This window comes from Tenebrio molitor, chromosome 1 (assembly GCF_963966145.1).
Source record: "Tenebrio molitor chromosome 1, icTenMoli1.1, whole genome shotgun sequence".
NCBI lineage: Eukaryota > Metazoa > Arthropoda > Insecta > Coleoptera > Tenebrionidae > Tenebrio > Tenebrio molitor.
The window spans coordinates 35,242,424-35,265,125 of record NC_091046.1 but is presented as its reverse complement, the minus strand read 5'-3'; the positions used below and the strand labels follow the sequence as shown (position 1 = coordinate 35,265,125).

Sequence of the window (22,702 nt, the reverse complement as noted above, 5' to 3'; positions counted from 1 at the left end):
AACTGAGCTTTCAAGATAAACTCGTAGATGAGTAAAGCTTATACGAGTACACATGCTGGACATGACGGTTTTATTGAAAGGTTAGCAAAATATCGATTAATTAATAATTTAAAACAAAAAGAGAAACCGTTAATAATATCGGGTTTTAAATTTCACCTCGTAGTAGGCGTTGGAGAGTCGAATGTGAACACACCACTCGTGTAAAACATAAGATTTAAACAGCTGATCCGTGATCCGTCACCTGTATAGTGCGTTCACAATCGACTCTTCAACGCCTACTGATGGGGTGGAATTAAAAAAAACACCCCCTATAATGCGTATTTAGATATTTGTTCTGATAATGGTCATTGTTTTGATGTCTTAAGGTTCTCTACGAGTATTAGTACCGAAAATGTATAGGAGAAGACAGCCATTTTTTGACGGTAAATAACATCTTTAATCTTCAATTCTAAAGGGAGATCGATATTTATACAGGATGACAAAGTTGTTTTCTATGTCGGAACAGGTTAATTATTTTTTAATTTTGATCCGAACACCTTAAAAAACACAATAATTGAAAAACTTTACATACATTTTTCTCCAAACCTATTTCTTTGCCAATCTTCAGACTTACACCAAAATGACGAGCATGTTGCGAACTAGGTCGGTATGCGTTTACTTTTTTAGTAAATGGAATCTAATTCTCTATTTACAAATAATGAAGTGCTCCTCTTCACACTAGGAGGTAACAAATACTAATCCCCTCATTATTAGCACTGCATGGTAGTGCCTGTCGTAAAACGGTCAACAGGTGCAGCATGGTTGGTTGTATAGTTACGAAAGAGATATTTTCGTTGGGTGATGGGCACTCTTAAGCTTTTTGAAAAAAATTAAGTTTAAGACAAAACCATATTTTCAGCGACAAAAAAAATGTTTGGAACTAAATTATTGTATTTGAATTTTTTTGACTTTGAACATAGTCCATACTTAGTCCTTATGTTCAATTTAAAAAAGCACAGGTTAATCCATCATATAACCAATGTTACGTCAAAATAGCTACTTACAAAAGTAAAGAAAAATAAAAGTACAAAATAATTTCTTGGTTAAAATTGCTTTATTTTATAAATTAGATTTTAAGTAAGGCTGCGTGTAACCGCCAAGGAGCTTTATGAAGTTTCAGGACAACGGTCTAAGCAGAGTAATCCCAGCTAACACACAAGATGCTATAATTATATATTACAAACTTGACTAGCTAAGCAACTGCAATCCTTATTGGGTTAAACAGTTAAATCCACTTCTTCTGGATTTAGTACTTACATTTTATGTGATCTCCCGGTGTTCAAAAGTCCATTAACTTACGTAGTAACATCATAAGAAACAATGTGAACATGTAGATTGTATTATACGGATGATTTTTTAAATTTCACATTAGACAGCTGAGTCCATTATAATATAATGTAATCATAGCTCGCGAAATGTGAAATTTTAAAAATCACCCGTTATAATTCTGTAAACATCAAAAATAATATAGATTAAAATTCTGACTCAGTTTCATCCAAAAACTAGAATACAAATTCATACTTCATTGTTTTTGTTCTACTTCTTAACTTCATTCATTCACCAACTATCGATAACAACAGATGCAGTACATACAGCGTGTCCCACCTAAGATTTTAGGTCTTATATCTCTATTATTTATGGACCGATTTTTATGAAATTTAACAGATATAGAAAAGTTTCGTCCTAGGCCGAAAAATATTTTTCGTCTGTTGTATTGTTAAGCAATGAATAACGTTCAACAATCTATAACAGTTAAATTGTCAATAACACCCTGGCATCACGATTCAGTTTTAAATAACTGCTTATCTTATTGTGAAATTTTCTTCGGACAATAGTCTTTCGTATATTCCTCGTGCAATCGACTAAAAAATAATGTATGATACATGGACGAAAACAATATTGCGGACTCATTGCTGTTGCTGGACTCGGCTTTGCCTCGTCCAGCAGTTTACAGCAAATCGTCCGAAATATTTTCTTATACCTAACATAAATAATTATTGTTTAGTTAGAGGAATGAAAGCAAAAAATAAAGTATTCAAAGTCTTAATATGGCAGAAAAATGTTTAATTACGCAAAGAAAATAAAACAAGATTTGCTTTTAAATTTCAAAACAATTAGATAATAAATGTCTTAACTTTTATCAAATTTAATGTTCAAAATGAACACCATTTAGGTATTATATTTAAACGAAAATTTTATGGCCTTTTTAATCGATTAAAATATTACATATATTTTTTTTTAATTTCAAAGTCAAACTTTCCTTTGTAGCTTTTTTATACAGACGCACTAAAAAAGATGTCTTCTTTCACGATCCGTCATTAAAAATGTAGAGTGCCTTTAAAAATTTTAAACAGGGGTGGCTGGAGGCAGCTGGTGACGGAATAATGACGTGACAACTGTAGCAAGTTACGTCCCCTATATGCTGAAACGTGCGGACACCCGGTATAATCTACAACACTTACTGCACAAAAACAAAACAAAAATGTAGTGATGTGATTTTAGCTCTTTTGATAATGCAATCGCAGTTGGTCGTCAACTCGTAAAACCCTTAGGAGTCCGCGAATCATCGTTGAAAACATACAAAATATTTCAAAAGGCAAAGTTTTATATCATGCAATAAAGTTCAACTTTTGACTTAAAATTTCTTTTTAGGTCAAATGAAGAAAGTATTATCTCTGTGTAGAACACAAGAATTTGTCCAAATATTTGGAGCGAAGGCAAAGTTGAAGAAGAAACTTTTGTTAGTTTTCATAAACGATACTGCACGTTTGCTGTACGGTGCAATGAGTAAATAATGGTACAGCTTTGGAACCGGATCTTATGAATTATTTATTATTGTGGCCGTGAAAGTTCCGACGAAATCACTTTCGTTAAAAACACAATAAGCAAGATTTGAAGCTTTAGTGAGACCGCTGAATCTCGGTCGGTAAATTAGTGGGAAACGGTTGATCATGTTGGGTACTTCATTATGAAGCAGATAAGCTCCGGACTCAGGATTCCGCATCGGAACAGAGCCGGAACATGATGGATGTCAGTCGACGTCCTGAAGATTCCGCGCGACAGGAATTAATGGAAGTGGAGTCGAGCAGGTTCTCTGATCGCGGCTTCGATTATCCTTTCAGAATGTTCTATCAACTGGGCTTTCCGGATCACGTCAGGTATAAAAGTATATTTCCGGCATGATGGCGGTCTCTTACCGAACGCGTACACACTTCGCCCAAGCGGTCCTCTATATTTTATATCGTTGAAAACGTTTTTACGCACTGCTTGTTTCACGCTTCCAGTCATTTTTTCCATTTCCGAGAATCACAATATTTCTATCTGTAAAATTTACAATACGTTGCGCCACTGGAAAAAAGACCTTCGGCTAGCTTTTACAACTCAAAATTTATACGCGTGTTAAAACGGAAAGCAACGCAAAAAGAGCAAGAGACTGCTTTTATAACGGAATTGTATGTACGAGAGAAAATGCACCGTTTGGCATTCCAGACAGACTGGCTTTTCTTTATTTAATAGCAGTCTTGTTGCGGTTTGTTATGCAAATGCCGGAAGAAATATTAACTCTTCGACAAGGTGTTTTTCTGCTACACGATAGCGTGTACGAATACAGCTTTCGACATTATCCTCCGGAGTGTAAGTCTGACTGACATCGTGCAGCTGAAAAGCCCGTCTGTCGTTCATTAATACATTTAATTAAAAGCATTTTACTCCAAATATCACATCTTTGAAGCACAAGGCAGTCGCGTTCGCTTCTTTTAATGAAAATGACGTTCCATCAAGTTGGATATGAAATGTTTCATGATTTTATTCTGGAATTGAACTAATTTCCTGTCGAAGTAAAATCTTCTTTTACCGCTTAAAATTACTTCATTTACATTTTGAAAATGTTAAAAATTCAGTCATCTCTAAATAATGTATTTAGCAACGTAAATGGAAAAGTAGAATGTAGTGGCATCAAAATGTAGTTTATTTATAATAGGTATGTTTTAAGTTCACAAACGGGTGTACTAAACACTAAAAAGGCTTTTAATTTTTTTCAACTCCCTACGTTAAATATTTGATGGAGGATAATGTTGGATATTAATTTATTGCTGGTCGTAAACATTTACTGGGCACTGATTGTTCTTTCATTGTGTCTCAATCATTATTAAAATCCAATAGACACTACATTTTTATCAGAATTATTACTGGAGAAAAATTAACAGATTGATCTAGAATCTGTTATTAAAATTTAATTTATTTACTTCTACTGTTTTCACGTAAACAATCCACAGTTGGATTAAACATTATCTGTTGTTAATTCATGTTGACGTTAGTTCATGTAACCCAAAGATGTTAGTTCTCTGCCTTGGCTTAACATTGATGTGTTTACAGTGTTGCAATGTTAACAATTAACATTTCATACAACTTTGCAAAACGAAAAAAATACATATTTGTTCAAATAGGCACCTTTGAATGAATAGTTAATTTATTACCAAACAGTGTAATGTCATCAATCATCATAATGAGTATTTATTTGTTATATTGCACAGTGCCTAAAACAATGATGCCAACAAATCTGTCAATTCATCAGTCTATCATTTATTTTATTAGTCTTTATGCAGGATGCATCGGCTGCCAAATTAAAAAAACTGTTTAGTCGTCAATGCTTGGCGGTAACTTACTTGTATAATCCAATTTTTACCCTTTTGATGTGACGTCACGATTTCCTTCCTCGCTTTCTATTTATTAAAACGACAGAAACAGGAAAAAACAAAAAAAAGGCACGTTTATTTATTGTTGCTCCTGTCAATTTGACAATTTTGAATTATTACATTGATTACAAACATAACCCTACGAAGCTATTGTCAACAAATTTGAAACATTATAGTTATTTATGATCAATTCAAATTTATTTTTGATCCTAGCTCAAACATACGTGAAGTTACTAGATAATGACGTCATCGCAAAAGGGTATGTGAAATTTGATTGGTGTTTCTTGACACTTTTAATAAATAGGTGGTAAATTGTTTGTTTTTAAAAATAGAAAAATTAAAAAATAGCCGAAATCGGAGCAATGATAAAATATCTCGGTTAAAATGTATCGCTTCAAAAAACTATAGTGTAGGGAAACTCGTAGTAGGACGGCCCCCCTAACATTTGCAAAATTATATAACTCGTATTAAAGTTTAAACGATATCGCTAAACTATAATTTATTAACTCATAATTTATATCGAGCGATCAAATTAATTTGTAATCGAGTCATCCATGGATTGGATTTCAAGCAGTATTATTTTATTGGAACGTGGTGTTCAAGTAACGACATACGACTTCGGATTCATGGATAACTCGATTACAAATTAATTTGATCGCTCTTTACATTATTATATACAGGGTGTATCAAAAATGCGTGTGTTAATTTTAACACGTAGCAGAGCTCGTTAAATGAAACTTTTTTTTTTACATATTTGAATTTTTTACGAAAAAGCGTCACGAATAAATTGATTTAAAATTTTGAATAAATTAGCCATCAAAATGCATACTCGCCTATGGGTAAGGACAAACATTTTCTGTCGTGATAGAAACGGTGCCTTTTCATGGTTACAAAAAAATAGAGACTACTTAATTAAACAAAACGACTCGTTTGGTATAAATTGGCGGGCAAAAAATCTTGAAAAACTTCTGCGAATTGTGCAAAATGTTATAGATAGAAAGGTTTCATAAATTAGCAAGTTCTTCCTCTGGTTAAAATTAACGCATGTATTTCAGATACCCCTGTATATATTATATTATCTTTTCAACAATAAAAGACAACATTTATATCTATGTAGGAATCCCTTGAGCACTTGTAACTCAAAAGCTCCCACTGAACGTATTTTAAAGGCGTTTTCAGTACTAGTTTCAGTGTTTCTTTAACTGTAGTCCTGGTAAAAACCACGTTATGGAGGCTGAGTAGAAGAAAGAAAGTTCTTGGTTCTTGTAACATCATGGCGAGAACCCCCTGAAGGAACTTAAACTGAAGCTCTCCTGGGTCAGAACCACAGCTGCATACGAACCTTACCTGACAGAAAGACATACCTACCACGTGCTGCTTTGCATCGTGCATTCTCCCCCAATACCTATTAAAATGATTCTGACCAAAAAATACGTTAAAAAGTACTTCCTCGAACTTTCAGTAAGTCGATATCTCGACTTGAATACATTTACATTTCATTGGATGACACATAACAGCATACAGAACATACGAAAATCACAAGAATATTGCCGTTTCCACTACAAAAACAAAACTAACGACACGTCTAAATATCCGAACATTTAAGTTACCTAAAAAATGGTAATTCTACATTGATAAGCAAACACCATTCGCCCTGATATGCCGCTTTACGCTAAGTTCCCATAAGTGTAAGTATTAGGCAGATCTACGGGACGATTACGAAGAACTGTTTGAGTTGGTATAATACTGAATTTAATTTTTAAATGGTACAACTGGAGTAACTTGTTGTCAGCTTGACACTGGCAGCCGCATCATTGACAAGTAACGTTTGACATTTCAAATTAAATTAAACATGCTGATGAATCTGCTCGAAAGCATAAAAAAGTGTTAATTTATGTTTAGAAAACATATCCGGTTGCAGTGTTGCAAATAGCCGAATAAAAAAATGTTCATAACTGTATTACCAACTCAAACAGTACCTACTTTTTCATCACCCCGTATAAAATGCATTCACGTTGTTTTGACAAAATGGGAGGCCATCGAAATTTTGCACTTAATTTGGTAGTAAAGTTGTCTGTTGAATTAGGTTATGTTTTTCTAAGTTTGAGGTTATAAATAGCGTGAATGTCTACTACATTCTTGTCAGCAATAGAAGAATACTCAGACTCGCGGGAAATTCAGCAACATGTTATGTTCATTTTGATAGGTCCGCATGTCAGGTACTTTAGTGACGGAGATCAAACAATGTGTTTAGCGTTAAAAAAATAAATCGTGGCTTTCCATTTTGCCAAAACAACAACGTGAACGGTGTTTATGTACTTTCATTTCAAGTGACTAAAAAATGGTCTAGCGATTTTAACATTCGCAAAAGGCTAGACAACACAAGACACAAGAAAATATTGATTAGGTCCAGAATATGGTGTGCAACAGGGAAATATCAAAGATTTTCTTGAAAGATTTGTTACGCCGAAATTTAGGTTCACCACTTTAATCTATAGTTAAAATCTTACGATATGAGGTGGATAAAAGCTGATAATCTCCTTTACTAAAATTTACAATCTTTTGAAATTTGGCAGAATACTTTCTGTTGTTACATATTTATAAAATAATGTATACTTAATTTGTTAAGTATACCACACTGTCAAGAAAGAAAGAATAAGAAAATTGAAACAAGCTATATTATTTTATCAGAACCACGCCAATAAGAGCTTTTAAAATTAAAAAAGCACTTCCGTGAATAAAGAGGCAGAGTAGTTCGAATTAAAAAATTTTTTTTTAAGTACATCATAATGAAGTTGACAATAAAATTGTTCGCATTTTTCTAGTCCTCTAGTCCTAAATCACTTACAATGAATAATGTATCGAATAATGTGACTTTGTCCTTCCACATGCGCTTTCTGACAGCTCTTCTTTATACTGAACATTCTAGATACATACATTTTCAATAACAGAACCATAAAGTAGTTATTTACATTAAAGTGCGGTAGGTGTATTTTACAGCGCGACAACTAGGTTGGAGCGATGTAAAATATATACCTACCGCACCGCATTCGTATTATTTTTTAGCTTGAATTGTATTTAGCTAATTAAAAAATATATTGTATTTTATTATGGTAAAGCAAACAATGAGAATAAATGGGTATGAAGTGAATGTACAGTATAAAAATGCCTGAAATTACTGCTACATTGATTGTATGGAATGCAAAATAAATTTAAAACATTCCAACCTTTTATTTTTGAGGTAAACAAATTACGAATATGTTATTTTGGATAGCATTCAATTAGGTAAATAATTTGAAGTCAATTAACGCAAAACTGTGGTAGTTATATCAATGTTTCCACAATATTTCAGTTGCGTTCATTACATTAAAAAATATACACTCTGAATACCCAGAAGCGTCATAAAATGTGAATGTAAACGGCCAGTTTCAATGAACATCCAAGGAACACAAAAAATAACTGTTTTTCTTGCCCCCAGAATACTTCAGTTTTGTAATTTAAGAAAACACAAAACAGCCGGATACCTTCTCAAGGGTCAAGGATCAAGGAATCTTCTTTTAAGAAAGTGAATTCGTAAATAAAGCAACGGGTAAGGTATTATTAGTTTAGCCTTTATCTAACAAATAAAGGTATAAATATTCATTCATTCATTCCATTCCTATTCTTGGAAAAATTGTGTAAAATAATCAAATATAATATTTGCCTATTTAAAAATCGTTTTGTGTCAGCTTACCAAAAGTTAATTGTTGTGGGTTGTAAGAGCTTTCAATAAACTTTGCAGCTGGTAGCTTGTTTAACCACGGTTTCAGCGTAGTGGAATTGTGGGAAAGTGCATCGAAAATAAACAGAGAAAACGCTACTACATTTACTGTGACGCTGCACTTAAATTATTCTGTGATTCTAACGTGATGGTATTTATTATAGTAATTAGTTTAGCAAAGAAATGCATATAACTGCAAATTCGGCAAATTACAAATAGTTACTTTACTGATTTAAATTAAATAAATTTACAAGAAGAAGAATTTATTAGCAATTTTAATAAGTTTCCAACAGAAAAAAATTACAAGTTCATTTAATGGGTAACTGGGCGATTATTTTATTATAAACACAAAGAGTTCACCGAAGGTTCATGTTGTTGTTATTATTAGTTGGTTTTTCTAGTTGTAATATTGGTATTCACCAAAGGTTTACGAGGGGATCTAAAGATCCTGATATTAATAATTATTAAAACAATTTGTTATTTAGAGAGTAATAATTCATCGCCGAAACACATGATTCACAAAGTTTATCGAAGATTCGCGAGTTGGCAGAGCCAAAGAGTGAATCCAGAGGCGGCGCCGATGACACTTTAATAAGATATCAATAATTCTATAATTTACCTGCTGATGATACATTAAATAAGGAAACACTTGATTTAATTAGTAAACCCAGATGTGGTGTCAACGATAATCCAACAACGTATAGAGTTCATAATAATAAATGGAATGAAAAAAATCTCTGGTGATATTTTTCATTAGCCGCAATATGTAAAAACACTTTTGATGGAAAAGGTAACGTTTTTGCATATGCTTTTTTCCAAATAATGATGAATGTCAAGGAATACATTGTGATAAATCAGAATATTGGAATTTTGGCATTACCAGCACAAGGCCTCATGGACAAACAAATTTTTATATAGTATTTCTTAACCCTCCACCACCCCGCGGCACGGCAATTTTGCCGCGGTACATACACTATTACGGATATTACTATCAAGTAATAGTGCACTGCTAGTCAACATAATTACCGGCGTCTCACCTCCACATTTTGACTTTGTTGTGTTTTATTATGTTCTGTGTCAATGTTAAGGAACTTCCTCACGATATGACATGAGTATAATAGTATACCTTTTTGAATTTCAACTACCAATGTGTTACCTAAATTCAGAATTTTTAAATTTTTAAAAAGAGGTTGCGGTACTATTCCCGTTGCTGAAATTACAAGTGGTAAAATCGAAATTTTTTCTAAACACCAAAGATTTCTCATAGCAACGGAGAGCTCTAAATATTTATTAATTTTTGTGTTATATGTCTGTGTTATATTATGTGAATTTGGAATAGCTATATCTAAAAGATATGCTTGCTTTTGTTGTTTATTTAAAATAATAATGTCTGGTCTGTTATGCTTAATATGAATGTCAGTTAAAACTGTTCAATCAAAATATAATTTGTAATTATCATTTTCCAAACAACTTTCTGGTGTATAACTATAATGTGGTTGTGTATTCTTTAATAAATTATTATTTATTACATGAGATTGGACATAGGTACTCGTACATTAGGTATAGAACATTCTGCTAATAATTATTAGGTATACTTATTTTTATTAGTTATTACAAAGGAGACATCTTTAAATTAACTCATGATGATATGTGTATATGACTATATGCAATTCAGTACATGGGTATATGGAATACCTGAACGGTTAAAATAGGAATTGATGCCAACATCGACAAAGGCTGACAGAGTCAGTTCAGAGTCAAAGTCGAAACCAATTATTAGAGACGAACCAACTATTATTGACTTTCACCAGACTTATGTTCAATAAACCATCCAAATAATCTATTAATAACTTTAAATTACCATTCGTATACACTATACAGGTGTCCCAGAACTGCCTCCCCAGAGAGAAAGGGGAGTATTTGGGTAAATGTGATAATCTCAATTTTAAAGAAAAAAAGTCCTATCTCAAGCGATAATCGAGAAAAGACATCATAAACTTGACCAAATAGAGTTGCGCACCATCAAGAGGATGACTGCAATTTTGCGTTGCCGGTGTTTCGATATTTCGAATTTTGTTGCGATATCAATATGTAATTAATTTTGCTATCTAGCAACCTGTCCGATTTTTTTGTTTCGATATCAATCATTATTTTTGCTGTCAAGCAACCTGCCTGTATATGTATCGGTGTTCATTTAAATTTATCCTCAAAGTAGGCGTTAAAAAGTCGATTGTGATCGCACCACGGACTACAGATCACGGATCAGCTGTTTAAATCTAATTCCACTTTTTGCGTTCTTTGTGTTTTTACTCTGCAGACTGCCGAGTGGTACGTTCACAATCGACTCTTCAACGCCAACTTTGATGAGCAATTTAAATGAATGATATCTGAATAATTATATTTATCGTTTGTAAAACAAATCGCTCACATCTATCAAGGACTATGTGGAGATTAATTATGGATGAAAATATTTGACTGAATTTTCTGGTTTTCAAATAAAGCAGTTTGGAAACATTCATGAATTGGGAGTGCTTAGTACCTACTAAAAAAATTCAAATAATACTTAATTCGTACACAGAATGTACTTTTAAATTTTATGTACCTACTTTGTGTTACTACTTGGCTCATTATTATATCGAAAACAGTTTAATAATGAACGAAAAATCCAATGACAGATATACCTTTCAAACTAATAAAATACCTACTTGGATTCCTTAAATACCAAAACACAATGAATGCTTTGTAAAATGTATTTTGGGTTCCATTTTTACCTGATCAGGCTCGTCATCTTACGTGAATAACCCTGTAGTAATGAAATCATGTGATTTTCGCCTGTTGTTTGGTATTGGACCAGACTAAACAGGTAAACAACGATAAAAGACGAGAGCGCATGCAAAGAAAGCTTATTAGATGCCAGCCAATGCGGTGCAATTAACTGCAACACATTTTTTGTTTAGTTGATTCAATTATACCCCGTTGAGGAACGACCACGGAAAAGTTAAGCAATTAATGAAAATAAGACAATTTCAGAATCATTTAAAGGCCGTTAAAGTCATTATATCCAAATCTTAATTATTGCAAATTGCAGAATATTATATGTTACTCTTCGGCAGTTGATCACGCAGGAACTTCGTGATGTGCACCTGACTCAAACATTGCTTAAATGAACTGACTATAGGCCTTAGTGAAACTTGGGTACACTGTGTTTGTTTGCATACACATCTACATGTTAAATTGATGATTGCTGGATCAAAGTAACACAGAAGAACTCTTTGAAAACCCAGTGAGGTTGCTGGTTAAAATAATATTAAGTCAATATCTTTAACAGACTATTTCAACCTTCTTTGCTTTAATATTCTTTGGCCCGGTTGCATAAAGCGATGTCAAGTCGTTGTTAAAGTTAACATAATGTCAAGCGATCTGATTGGAGGATATTTAACATTTTATTTTAATCGGACAGTCAAATGGGCGGATTTCCGACTTGACGCGTTGTTAGCTGACACGATGTTAACTAAGCTTTATACAACCGGGCCTTAATCTGTTATTTTTCTTTCTTTGACTCCCATCCTCATTTTATCCATTTGCATTGTCATATTAGTTGTAGTCGTATTAGTTGATTAATTCAATTAATAATTGAATAATAATTACGCTCAGCTAAACGTGAATGTCCTGAAAATTTTAAAACACATTTGGCCCACTTACAGCTCTCCAATAAGAATTCAAATTTAAAAGCTCAAAAAAGAGTTGTTGAAAAACTTACGCTAACGTTTTGCTGAATGAATAAAATTGGATTTATATTCTACAGTTTATTTTTCTCCAATAAAATTGATTTTCTCCGATTTACTTTTACTGATTCGTGATCACCACAGAAATTTTTTATAAAAGTCAGAAGTTGAAAGCGTGCTCCGAGATGCAAGTGCAAGTAGTGTTGATTGGAGGCAAACCTTTCCGATTTTCCATTTAATCCATATTTATAGGATGCTCTGTCAAAAAATGGGTATTATGATGGGTAATTAATTTTAATCTTTACACGAAAGGTCGTCCCTTTTAGTTCGAGCAACAACAAAATAAGGTGGCGCAATTCAAATTCCCGGTTTAATTAAAGTTACAAACAAAATAGTTGAGCTTAAGTAAAGGTCAAGTTCGCAATTCTGGTGACGAATAGGGTATTCTGGCGTCGCGATGTGTAAGCAAACCCTATACAAATTGCTTTGTCGCCCCTTACAGACGGGAATGTGTTGTTGGTGGATTGCAATTTTGAGGAAAGTATCGCCGCAAATCCGACGGTGTTTCGGGGATATTTCACCCTGCAGTAACCCCGTGCACGTGATCGCTGTGGCGAAATGCGGGGTGCAACGGCCGCTTTCCGTCGGGCGACGCCGAGACGCAACAGGAATTCCATTTACTTAATTATTCAAGCTGATACCGGAGCTATATATCACTCGCCTCTTAAACATTTACCTAATAGGATAAATTACGCACTACACTTTGTACTCATTTATTAAGGATTTGCTTCGATAAAAAATGAACCGGTATCATGTCGGCTAAGCACCAAATAATTAATTTTGTGCTAAGGACTCAGACGCCGAACGAATAAAAACCAGAAACGAATTTGTTGTCGGTAGATACGCCACAGTTCCAGGTTAAATCAACCAGTCCCATTATATCAGCCTGGATGACCGCAGAAAGATGAGTTAAATAATGTTTGTGCGCCCCGAAAGGTTGAAGTGACATTTGGAAGTTAAATAAAAATCGTCGACACTAGAAAGATAAAGTGGGGGTGACAAGCGTACTTTGACACAAAAAATTGCGTTTCAACAGTATTGTTATTGATTTTAGTGAACTAGAAAATGCTTGCTTCTATATTCCCAACAGACAACGACCAGTGAGAAAAAATTATTTATTTTACTCCTCCCTAGGTCGATTCGTATCGGAGAAATTTTTTGTACTGTCGCCATAAGGTTTTATTCTTATTGATTTGATTTATATTGTTCTCTTCTACGTGGATTTTTAAGCAGAGCTGTTAAGCTCTACGTGCTGAATAACGTAGCGAATAAAATGGTTAGTCTATTGAAGAATTAAAAAAAGACCAACAATTAATATAAAACTACTCTTTTGGGAAAGCTGTAACATCAGCGCGTTTTAATTGTGGCGTATATTCAATATGCCGATGAAAACATCCACTGGAAGTTTACATTTACTAAAAATAGGGTCTTTGTTTTGAGTGAAATTGATCTGCGCGCCTATCATTATTAATTCTCACAGCAAACTAAAGTCATCACCGAACACGGTACTGTTCCATTAATTCTGTCAACGTCGCTGTCTCTACATCTTCTCATTTTACAACTATTAAGGAAAATCGTCGATTTAGAATGACAGCGGTAGACGATAAATTGTACTTATTACATTCTACAATTTAGTAACTTTAAATGTGAAAGTGAAGATTTACTCTTGACTGGATTTTTTAAATAATTTAAGACCAAAAAGGTTGTGCCTTTAAAAAGGTGTTTATACATTTCTATCAATTTTTCCACTGGAATATTAATTATTCTTATAATAGGTATTTCTCGAGTGATAATAAGCCCGATGGAATTGAAAATGCAACCCACAATACATTTGTAAAATTAACATAGATATTTATTTTTTGATTTAAAAAACATTGAACATAGCAGTGTCGTAAATTTTGACATAAACGTCATTCGCTTGGTTAAATGAAATTGTGAAAAAAAGGAAGAGTTTTTGGGAAAATGTTCACTCTCTGCATAAACTTGCACGGTAGAAGTACTTTTATTACATCCGACATAAATCAGGATCATGTTTGTTTTCTTTCTCATCATTCGAATACATTTTAATCGTCGTATTTTAACTTTTTCGTAAATATCTGTTGTGACAAAGAAAATTATTGGAAGCAAAGCCATTGTAACTATATTTAAAATAGCAATACTATATTTAAAATAAGCATGTAACTTTGGAAATGTATTGTGGGTTGCATTTTCAATTCGGCCGGGCTCATTATCACTCATAAAATACCCTGTATTTTTTTATAAAACATAAATTTGGAGAGCCTTGAGAAAACCTTTCTAAAATGTGCCTTCCCTCTTATGTTATTGTTATTATTTGTGTTATCTAAGTGCAAAATTGTTTCTACAGTAAAAAAGAGGTGGTAGTTCACTCACTCAGAGCATTTTGTTTTATTAAAATATTCCGATGTTGCATCAAGCCCCTTTTGAACTGAATTCATGCTCTCCGAGAGAAATGTTCTCATAATAGGAACGATAATAGAACTTGATTAGACTGTCACATATTTTAGAGTTTATATGTATCATCGATAACATCACAAAGTTTCAGCTGAAATTTTGCAATTCTGAAAATGCGTGTTTGATCCAATTATGGCAGAATTCCACTCCATGCTGACTTGATGGAATTATCTAAGGAACAACGATTGGCTTCAGGGTAAGGAAATTTTCTGACAACAAAAACACACAAGACATTCTGAAACAAGCTTGTTATTCCATCCTATTGCAAGAATTCCGAAAACAAAAAGTAGTTTCTTATTATCTCCCTTAATCATAAACGAAAATACGACATTTTGTCACCGAGAAGTCAGCCAAATTTTTGCAGAAGGAGCTCTCGCAAAGTATAGAATCACACGCTCTCTACTAATGATGTGATTTATGGGAAACTTTGTCTAAAGTTCTCAAGGTGCAGCAGCGATGGCGCTAATTTAACGTAATTCGGTAATTCTTCTGTGCATTGTTTTTTACTACGACTGAATAAGAAAGACATTTAAAACGAACAATTCTGCGATTCGAAATAATTAGAGGCGTCTTAGAAGGGCTCCTTTGGTGAATTTGCTTCGTGTAATGACATTGTTCCTTTAAATGTAAAATGATTGTTGAGTTTATTTCCAAGTCAAGCAACAAGCCATAACATTAAGTACGATGGTTGATTTGTCTTTGTTTCAGTAATCTTGTTACTTTTGACTTCTATTGTGCTTCAAACTTGTTTTTAAGACGTTAAGCTGCACCTAAAATCTTATCTAAGAAAACCTTTTTTACTGTATTATTTCTAGAAGAGTTACTTTGAGCCAACCATCTGACAAGCGATCGTTTGTCTTTTGAATCATATTTTCTTGTGCACTCGACTGCCATCAATTTTCTTTCAGCATGTGAATGTATAGCTGAAAATAATTTGGTTTCTGAGACCAACCGCAGCACGACCCTATCCGACACTCCATCTACAAGAACAAATCTAATAGCACATGTTTTCCCCTGGATACACGTACGCGCTCGTAATGAAGGCACAAGTAATTTGTAAGCAACAAAAATCGCCTTAATGAACGTTTCCCGACCGGGAATTAATTAAATTAGATGTTTTAACTTTCGACAGAGATAAAATTGTTCGCACCATCCGATACGGAATCTCAAAAGGAAGAGCGTCAAAGCCAAATGTCATGGCACGCGGCTGTGCAAATACCCATTATCAGACCATTATGCGATAACCCGGACAATGGGAACGGATTTCACCGTTCCACGTTCAAAAAATCGAATGGAAAGTGTTGATCTTATATAAGCTCCCTCATAGAAAAATTTCCCGTAAGCCGCTCATGACAAAAGTTCTCGCTCTCGCTATTGAATAATGTTTCGCTATAATCACCTTCAAAAAACACCTGCTTTGTTTTGTGCAGTTATACCTATAAATAGAAGGTTATCGCGACGCTCAGGCCGCCAATATTTATCCGCGCCATGAATATCACTTATAGAATCCGCCTTTTTCCTTTTATGCTTCCCCGGGACACATTTATGAAAGGTAAATGTCACGTTCTTGACGATAAAGTCGTAATGCCGCAAGGAAGACGCTAGTTATTTCCAGAAAAGTTAGTTTTATTTCATCGCCACTGGTCATTGTTAACTTCATAAGAGTTCTCAACTTTATAGTTTGAAGCTGAGGGGAATTATATGCCAGTGATAAAATTTCCAACAACGTTTCTCTAAGAAGCCAGGGCAATTTCCTTTTTTTACTACGTAATACATTTAACAAAATGGTTCTTATCATCGAACGCAATGTTTTTCCCATCAAGCACTAAAACTCCGATTTTTATTCAAACATTGGAGTTGGGAATCTGACAGGCCAAATGAGATTCCGCCAACAGAGCAAAAACTTTTTTTATTTACTATTAAACAACACTCTAATTACAATATCAATGTAGCCGATATATGTATTTTTTATTTGCATTGTTTAACAGGTTCTCCATAACAGTAAACAAAATTAAATGACAATATTTCTCGTTTTTTTCTTTTTTATTTTGGTCGTACTAGCAACGGTGAAGACGTTATACATCAAACGAAAAAAAGTTTTATTTTTATACCGTTGTATTCTGTTTGTTAATAGCTTTTTGTGATGTACTACAAAGGTTTTGTTGCGATCTAAGATTTTAAGTGAGGATTGGTGGGCGAAGGACCACCAAAAAGCTCAGATCGTCATTGACAAGAGAGACCTCCCCATTGTATACATTTCAATTTTTTCTTTTTATCGTATCTCACACAATATTTTGACTATTTTTACTTAGTTAGAAATTTGAAATTATTGAATCCTAAAAGTTGAAATGAAATAAATTGTACAATTTTGAAATTAAGTTTTGAAATAAAGGTATACAGGGTGATTCACGAGGAATAATGAGCCTGACCAAATTTTCATTGCATTTTCGCAACTTACTTTGGGAAACTTAAAAAAAAATACAATTTGGATGCCTATCAATCATTGTCACTTTTTGACAAACGCTACAAATTTATTATAAACTACGCAAAATCTACACTTAGTCGAATGACGAGAAGACTGACATGATTTTAGTTTATGGAGAATGCATTTCTTGCTGCCCGTGTTTATGCCTAGCGATACCCCGAAAGAAGAGCGCCTTCTGACATGATTTTTAAAAGATTGGAGGGCCAGTTGAGATTGACATCCCGTTAAGTTATCAAAGCAAAGGGTAGCCACGGATGAGGAACATGAAATACCAGTCCTTTAAATTTTTGATGGGAACCACATGTGGGGCAACGCGAATCTTGGTCGAAGGGCTTAGAGAATCAGATTACCCTAAAAGACTGAATTTTTGTTGATTCGTTCGGGAACAAATCGTTTTAGATCAATTTTGTTTTTTTAATGTGCTTTTCAGTGATGAAGCATCTTTTAACAACAATGGGGGTATAAACAAACATGATTCGCCCAGATTAACCTTCGCTGGATTCGCGAAGAACACTTCCAGACGGTTTATTCTACAAATGTTTGGTGTGGAATATTTGGGGAACAAAATTGGAGGACCATATTTTTTTCGCGAAAGACTAAACGGTCTAGTGTATTTAAATTTTCTGCAAAACATTCAGCCATTTTTGTTGGAGGAGACAGATTTACACAGAAAACAAAACATGTGGATCCAACAGGATGGCGCTCCCCCTCATTTCCACAGAGATGTGAGACGCAATTTAGATACTATACATGCGAATAAGTGGATAGGTAGGGGTTTGATTAATCCTTGGCTCGCGAGAAGTCCTGACATAACTCCACTAGATAATTTGGGGAATGGTCAAAGAGCGTGCCTATCAAAAATCTATCAGCTTCGCTGTCAACTGTCGCTTGTAGATCTGTAGGTAGCAGCAGCGATGCTTATGACTGGAGAGTGAGATCTTTCCGGAACCACATTGGCGCATGTGAAAGAAGTGGTGGGCAGCATTTTGAATATCTCTTTAATTGATTCAGGGCCGGTTTCACCAACTCCAGTTACAGTTAACTGTAGGTTAAAATGCTTCGTCACTTTAGTTACCTATTGTTATAACAATGTTTTCGTATATTTTTATCTGCAGTTAAATTTAACTCACCTTGGTGAAACCGGCCCTTACTTAATTTTTATGTTCCGTTCGTTACTAAAACATCTTTCGCGTTGGTATTTCAATTACTTCGGTCTGTGTTAAAAAACGACAATGATAATGAAATTGTAATTTTTTTTAAGTCGCCGAATGCATCGAGAATTTAGTCAAGCTCACCGGGCACCAGTGCGAGAAAGGCTTCAAAATTTTGCCTTTTTTTTAGTTTTACGAACGTTCGGGCGTTTCCTTTCAGGGTAATGATGTGGGACTCGTGGTAACCACCCAGATTTTGTACGCCTTACTTTGTGATAGTAAACCTAAAATCCACAAATTTTTGACAATCTTCATTTAAACTAGATATGTAATGGTAAATGGCATCCTTATCTAATAATGAAAGCTTGCATCACAACAAACCATTTACTAAAGTTATCAGATTTACCCCCAATTTCATAATCAGCCTAAAGTTACTTTAACATTAAAGTTTACCATTTACCATAGAAACATATTGTTGCAACTGTAAGAGAATTTTAAAAACGCAACAGAAAAACTACCTCTTCCACCCAAACATGTGGCTCATAAATTATGTCCCACAGGCGAGACAGGGACAGTGTGGCTTTGGCAGCTGGAACCAACGGGCTGTCCACGGTACGTGTACGAGAGTGACGGCAGGTGAATAGTCTGTGACCCGGGAGTAGTGCAGTGAATTAGGCTTGTGCTAGCCGGTGATACAGTTACCAGGTGTGTCGGTAACTGGGTTACCAGGTTTGGGCAACCTGGGCTATGATGTCAGTACCACCAATGCGCTAAAACCTCTGGCAGATACCATGGTATAATTCCTGAGCACCGGATGTCCGGGTGAGGCATCTTTGACTCATGACACGGCGGGGCCGTTGACTGGGCGCGTCTTGTGGAGACGGCCGGTGGTGGCAACCAAATGCAACAGATCATACGTGCTTGATTAACGGTTGGGAGGTAACCTCGGCTCTCCTGTACTGAGGGAGCACAGTATCGTATGGAAGTGGGTTGTAGGCTCACACGCTGGCCGTGGCGGTCTTCTTCTGTGAAGACCGCGGGCGGGCCGTGCATCCCAAACTGCACACGGGGCTGTTACAGGTACTACCAGATCATCCAACGCAACCCCGGAACGAAGCGCTCTGAAGACGACGCCTGTGATTGGAGCCCCTCGTCGTGATCGGGCTAGGGGGAGGAATCCCCCGGGTGAGTCACTGTATGACCTTGATTAGTGACAGATGTGTCAGGTGTTTATCGTTTACATGTTTGTACCGTCCCATTGAGCAAACCCGAGTCCGGACCTGTGCTTTACCGTTTGAATGACTGAATGAGGTGGAGGTGAGTCCGACTGTAGATTATCGTACGACTGTAGCTGATATTGTCTAATTTCTAATTTAACGTGTACCGATGAGTCTGACCGAGTAATTATCAAATTGAGGGGATAACGCCCTTGGGCAAAAACCAAGTCTTACACAACAATCCATTAAAGTCACTTTAAGCTAAAGTCGACTTTAAGTTTATTATGAAACTGGCCCTTAGTTATTTAGGACAAAAAAAAACATTATATTTATCAAGTTTAAGGATTTCCTTTCTTTTGCTGCTACAATAATAAAATGTATCAACACAAAATCTGTGAAACCACAATTACTACGTATGTTATGAACATTGGAACGTAATTTTATCATTGTTGCTTGGTGAGTCTAATAATGTCAGTTACTGGGGTAATATACGCAAAATAATTTAATGTGTTAACTGGTGCTCATCGTTTATTTACGTTCTTGTTTGTTTGTCCGCTGCAGGCAACATCGTAACTGACGTGTGGCTGTAATTTTAGAATAATTCGTTCCAAATTGAGTTAAAAATGAATAGAATAAGGGTTCGCCTCAGCGGAATGCTTTAATAAATAAATGGGACAAACAAAAATTAAAAGCAGATTAAGCCAGTCAGACACATTTTATCTCGAACCAAATTAAATCTAGTGTGGGTTAACAACGTTGCAGGACTCAATGTAGCACAATGGCAACGTTGATATCATATTTTGCAGATTTAGAATTTCAACAAGAGATATAGGTACTGAGATATTTCCGTCTTAAGTTCATTTATTTTTGATGGACTATGAGGAAATCTGTTTCATCTGACAATTGTAAATTCTGATGCATGGATATGCATCGTAAGTCGACTTCCAATACGATATTTCAAACGAGATCAACTATCTTTAGTACAGACAATTTTCTTGTATGTAAACATGTTTTAAATATTTTGGTTAGATTTTCTCAAATACATTTATAATATCTGGATGTCTGAATTCGCTGTAAAATATTCAGGCTTAAATAATAATTGAAACTGTGTCACTGGAGAAACATGGTGGATGCAACGAGCGACTGCTGATGAGAACACGTAAACGAGAGCTCTCAAATGCACTTTACTGCTTTGATGACATTCCCCTTCTCAAAGACGCATAAAGCGCTTACAATTAATGGTACACCAAGAATAAATAATTTCACGTGTGCTGAACGTACCTGATGCTCTCATCCAGGCTCTCCAAGATAGCGGTTGCCCTAAATGCAATGTCTATTCACTATTCTCAAAAGTCTCGTTTATACCATTTATTGCCTCATCAAGTGTTTAAAAATCATCATTAAAATTATGATCAATGGCGGTTGATGGTGATGGACGGCAAGCGTCAGCAGTTATTCAAAATTCAAATCCAAATTTCAAATAACAGCATGAAAATGATTGTAATACAATGTAAAAAGTACATTTAAAATGAGTTGACATGCTTTTTTTTAATTAAGAGGATCCAACCACCTACACGAAATAATCCAACAGAGTCAGTGACGTCATTCAAACGGCTTAGCGGTAGCCATTGTTTTGAAACACATAAATGGATCACAACACAACTCTCACGTTCGTATCTTTACTATCCTGTGATCAAGCAAATTTGTAATCGAGTCAGCCTTGGGGATGAAACAGCATGTCTTCTTCTACTGAAATGCTTCATTGTGGCATATAAAGTTAGGTCATCCGAAAACTTTAATATACCTAATTATAATTAATATTTGTTGCTAAAAATTCTACATGCTTAAACACATACGAACCGGAACATTTGAAACTAGCTTTTGAGCATTTTGTTATACAGGGTTATTCTAAATGATTGTAGTCGAAGTAGGCGTGAAAACTGAATGTAAAATTTATGGTTGCCGCTCCACATAAAAAAATCATCAAAATGATGTGTTAAATTGGGTGCAAAACAACTCAATATTTTTAAAATTGATTGTAGAACAACTCAATATTTCTGGATTCAATCGTTAATTTAACAAAAATAAATAAAAATCTCATCACCGCATTTTTCACCCACAAAATGACAGTGACAGCGACACAACTGACAGTTCACATGAAAGCGGCAAAAACGTAATAACATGGGCATGGCCTACTTCGACTACAATAATTTAGAATAACCCTGTAGCTTGAATCACGACTGTACCCGTATTTACATGAAACCTCGATTCAGAATTTTTTAACCTTACATCCTGACACTCGTATTTTCTGAATATACTCGTAGTTGAGGCTGCAATTTAATAAAATAACGGTTTTTATATTGACATATTTTTAGTAATAAAACGATAATTAAAAATTTTCATCTTATCATTTTTTCACTATTAATTCTGATGTTTTATTATTTTAATTTCAGAGCAGAAGATCTTTTTGTGCTTCGCCCAGTTCAATCTCTGGGGTTAGCACAAAAAGACTCACTTCTACAATGAGTATTAAAAAATTGTAATATGTAGTTAGTTTAGGAGCCCTCCATATCTGTGGCGGTCGTGAAAAAGTAGGTAAGTCAAATAATTTCAAAAATGAGTTAACGATGTTTACACCTTAATAATAAATCATGGAATTAAATAATTCAGATTTTCACAGTTTAAAATTTACTTATATTGAAAGCAAGTACAGGTAGAAAGAAGTTTCTATTTAATTACAGGATTTTAGGAATGATGTGGAATTTTGAATCGTTGCCCTGAAAAATTAACATTTTCGACTTACCTACTTTTTCACGACCGCCACAGATATATTCTTTAAAATTTTTTGATAGTTAATCTAAGCATAAAACATTTTCATTTACTAGAGAGAGAGTAAAAGGATAATTTATTTAAATCAATTTAGTCCCACTATGCCGAATTTAATCTAAAACGGTAAGATACTTATCAGCCCTGACTACCGGTTGATCAGCTTATGATGTAATTTTTCACGTATGAATAGGGAGTTAGATGAGAGTGATCGGCTCAAAGGGCTGAATTTCGATTAGAATTCGCAAAGGAAGATATCGCCAGAGAAACCTT

General features: G+C 34.6%; 1 protein-coding gene and 1 long non-coding RNA gene across 2 annotated transcripts in view; both read right to left on the bottom strand.

Annotated features, from left to right (window-relative positions):
• LOC138138891 (follistatin-related protein 5-like) overlaps window positions 1-22,702 on the bottom strand; it is a 178,482-nt gene that overhangs the window by 55,163 nt on the left and 100,617 nt on the right. The window lies entirely within an intron of this gene.
• LOC138134586 (uncharacterized) lies at window positions 14,981-15,909 on the bottom strand. The gene is made up of 2 exons (XR_011160777.1): window positions 15,575-15,909; window positions 14,981-15,532 (listed from the first exon to the last, which is right to left on the bottom strand). It is a non-coding gene; the product is annotated as an uncharacterized lncRNA (long non-coding RNA).